Consider the following 4329-nt stretch of genomic DNA (forward strand, 5'->3'; position numbering starts at 1 on the left):
ATTGTTGCCACATGCTCCGTTCTAGGTGAATTAGTAAAGTGAAGAAGTATTCATCACTCAGATAGCCTTATCCTCTGCAGGATGTCAGCGTATTAAATTTGGCTTTTACAATTTTATCCCTAAACTAAAATCCACCATCAACATTAAGTCCCCTTCCTAGCACATAATGGTTGCATCATTGTGGGGTAGGCATGAGATGGTGACAAATTTGCATACTGAAATTACCAAGCTAAAGTAAATACATATTTACCACATCGATAGACATCGACAGATGTTGTCTTGAAGCTGGTCAAACCTGATTAGGGTTGTGAAGGAAGCAGGACTTGGTCAGGCGAGCCGCTTTGGTTCCTTTCGGTTTCTTCTGTACATATCTGGACAGAGCTTGGCCGGTTTCTTGGACTGGGTGCGCTCCCTTCCATTATACGACGGCTTCTCTCAAATACATCCGATAAGCATTATATATCCGATAAGTATTGTTGATTACTATCCCGAATCAATAGTCTTTATAGGTGGCAAGTAAAGACTCCTTTTCCTCCTGGGATTCTGTTGACTTGTGAAATATAAAGAAAATTTTAAGGACTCCTCCTATCGCATAATCGTTTTCTTCTATATCTCAGGTATTGCTCCGCACTTATATGATCTTTTAATTGACCAGTGATGATGAATTTTTTTAATTATTTTTTTGGTGTGCAATCATAACTTCTTCTTCTTTGCAGTTTATCATGGAAGCGGTCGGCGGTGACCATTCTGTAACTTCTCCATAAAAAAGTTTCGAAGTCGACAAGCCTGAAGTTGATGCGCACGAGGAGGTAATGGATAAAATCGACCTCCCACTTCGCGAAGGTCGTCGTGCTATACAGGGGATGTCCATTCTGCATCTGCGCATCGCCAGAGGACGTATCCGTGCCCTTTAAGCTTCAATCGAAATGGAGGAGCAATGGAGGCATGATGAAGCGTCGCAAGTACCAGTGAGTGTAAGAGCTGAGAGGTTTGCAGCACGGTTAAATAGGCGGAGGGTTGAACACAAACGGCCTCCAGGTGGAGATAAGTGTGATTACCCAATCCACGACGGTGTGATAATCCTCGATTCTAACACAGACGAACCCGAGCGTCTGATCAACACAATCCCCAATGTTGCAGTGGCTTTTGAGGAAGATGTGGAAGCTGTCCCTGCTGATGTTGAGGTGGAGACTGTTGCTGCAGAAATATCCGAAGTGGAAGCTGAGGCAGATCCAAAGGAAGAAGCAGTAGCGGCCCACGATGATGACGGTGTTGAAGAAGGCTCTAGCGGCGATGAATACGCGCTCTACCTTCTTGATGACTAAACCTATTTGCTTCTTTTTCTCCTTTCGAATATTTTCTCATAATTTGTGAACATTTTCCTTGCACTCAGTGGCGGCTGAGTTTAAGGTCCTTTTTGCTTGCTTGATTGAATAAGGGTTCTCATTGTTTTTTGATGTAAATCTTCCAACATGACCATATCAGATGCGATCATATGTTGTTCTTGCAATGAAAAAGAGAATTCCATAATGAAATACCACATACTTGTTTATGCTCCTGACGCGAGATCTCCCTGGTCTTGTTGGAGTGTGTGGATGAGAAACGAATCTAAACCCTAAACAAATGCACTGCACGGGAGTGCTTTCTGATTCGAGAGATCAATCTATACAATTCTGGCCTAAACAAAGAAATGGTTGTTCCAGACTTGCTTCGGTCACAAAGTGGAGGAGATGAGGTTGATCTTAGGGAGGGAAGCGAAGAAGGTGTTGAGATTGTGGAGGTGTTGGATGTTTATGACTTGTATCAGAATATCGAACTGGCTTGCAATAATGTAAGCAATCATCTCTGGATGTTTTAACACGTTGTATCAACACTTGATTTCTGTCTCCTCTGGAAATAGGGAGGAGAACCTATTTATACAAGTTATTGAGCCTAACCCTCGTCTCTCGTGGGAAGTGGAGTGATGGAGAAGTGGAGTCGTGTTAGTGTCTCACGATCAGTCTTGGCCCACTTCTCCCATCATCACTAACCGTCCATGTCTTCCTGACACGTTCTTGTGTTGGTGCATTGCATGCTGCACGCTGTAAATCGCCAGACCAATACCCCAATAAGTATCCCCCAGTTTGTGACATGCTTGATGTCTCGATTGTGTGGATCTTGGGACCCACAGAAGGTAGCATAAGGTGCTAGGTTAAATAACTAAGTTATTTGGGAAATCGATATTTATGAAATATCGTGTACATTTGATGTATGTAATGCATCGCAATTAGCATGCATGAAGCATTGTCGTTTCAAAGCCTGTCTGGATAAGTCGCGGACTAAGCGTCTTAGAATAGGATCATGTCCAACCATCTTCGAGTGATCGTTTGGAGGTTGCGCAGGCAATCCCTCCCTTTGTCGATCACTCCATGTGGAAGGGTGACGGATGGTGATCACCACGACACCTTATTGGCCACTTAACTCCTAACTTGGGTTGTCCGACCAAGATGGTAGAGTTGGACGGACGAGATGATCTATGACGCTCATCTGCGACCATTGATAGTGTTTTAGGGTTTTGAAGAGGTGTGCAAGCATCACTCTTCAGCTTGGTCGAAACCAAGCGTGTGAGGCGTTTTTGGCAGGGCCGACCGGGCATGCGTGTAGACAGATTTCCGGTGTACACGTCCGTACCTCACTGTCTCATGAAGGTGTGATCTAAGCCACTCAATTTGACCGGAAAAGTTGAGTGGTTGAGATCGGTTTGCGGCATAAATCCATTGCTGCAAAGGAATTGGAGACCATGCAACATGCCTAGTTTGGGCGCACGAATCGAGGCATTCAGCCATGATTGGACTTGGCCGATCGGTCATGCGTGTATATGGGCCCACGGTGATCATGTTGACATGCTCGGGACCTTTTAAGTCTATATCTACACCCTCCATCCAAGCTTGCGAAGATGGACGCTCGTGATCGATTAACGACACATGTAACATGTCGCAAACCCTAATTAGGGTTTTGGATCGGTCATGCGCATGTAACTTCAACCAAACGACTTGTAAATCCATGCTCCTCACTTGGGGAAGTCGATCGTGTGGGTGGAAAGTGGGACCGCCAGAGAGTATAGCAACACTTGACCAATCAGCCACCAGACGATCTATGTCGTCCAACTAGGCCGGCGAAGTTGGACGGCCGCGATCTGTTTGAGACCGACATTGGCAGTTTTGCGCGTACAATCTTTTCCAAGCTTCTCCACACCAACCCAACCATCCTACTTCAGTCTGACGTTCGGTGGTTGTTTTGGAGGCGTAGCATGCATTCGACCAATCAAGGGATAAATGGGCCCGCTGTTGGTGGTCATTAAGGTGGTAGCCTGCTCCTACTGGGGATCGTCTAGGCTGGTTAAATCATGCGGCCAACTTGCGTGGTCGTGATTGTTCATGAGACTGACATGGGCAGTCCATATTTTCCTTGGGGAATTAAATATGCTCAATCGGGCTAGTATAACACACCGAGAGATGTAGCCTGTACGGGTATTTCGTGCATGCCTCACTATTGACACTTGGAGATTCGTGTTACTCTGCTGAGAATAATCACTCAGTTGTCATGCCGCACCAATAATGAGAGTTCTGCGGGAACAACACAGGAAACACAAGGCTAATCATGCATTATAAATAATGCTAAAAATTCACAGGATATTTGAGATTGTTGCCACATGCTCCAACCTGGATGAATTTTGTGTATTTAATTCACAGAATACTGGGATTGTTTCCACATGTTCCATTCTAGGTGAATTAGCAAAGTGAATAAGTATTCATCACTCAGATAACCTTATCCTCTGCAGGATGTCAACGTATTAAATTTGGATTTTACAATTTTAGCCCTGAACTAAAATCCACCATCAACACGTGGTTACTACATTATCTGCCTTATCCTGAATTACTTGGATTGTATCATCTAGATCGTAAATAACGCGCTGCTTGCCTGGAAGATGTACAGCTAGCCGCAGTACTTTGGGCTTCTCTTTGTGTAGACGGTTTCCAAGTAAACGCCAAGATGCTTCATGTGCTCCTATATACCTTTCATTCAGATATTGAAGAATCTCGTTAGGGCCAGCACCGGCAACCGTAATGGTCAAGTCATGCCCCTTTTAGATATACTTGTGTATATACTTCACGGATCGGACGTTGGAGAAGACCTCGACATTGATATGGCAGTCAAACATCCTGCTAAGATGTTGATTGTAAGGGACCAAATCTATATTAGTGTATGACTGGTTGCGATACCATAAAACCTGGCCATCAGCGCGTCGGAGGTAAACTGGATACCCATTCTCACTAATTGAATTTGAGT

Source organism: Papaver somniferum, chromosome 3, assembly GCF_003573695.1.
Source record: "Papaver somniferum cultivar HN1 chromosome 3, ASM357369v1, whole genome shotgun sequence".
NCBI classification, from domain to species: domain Eukaryota; kingdom Viridiplantae; phylum Streptophyta; class Magnoliopsida; order Ranunculales; family Papaveraceae; genus Papaver; species Papaver somniferum.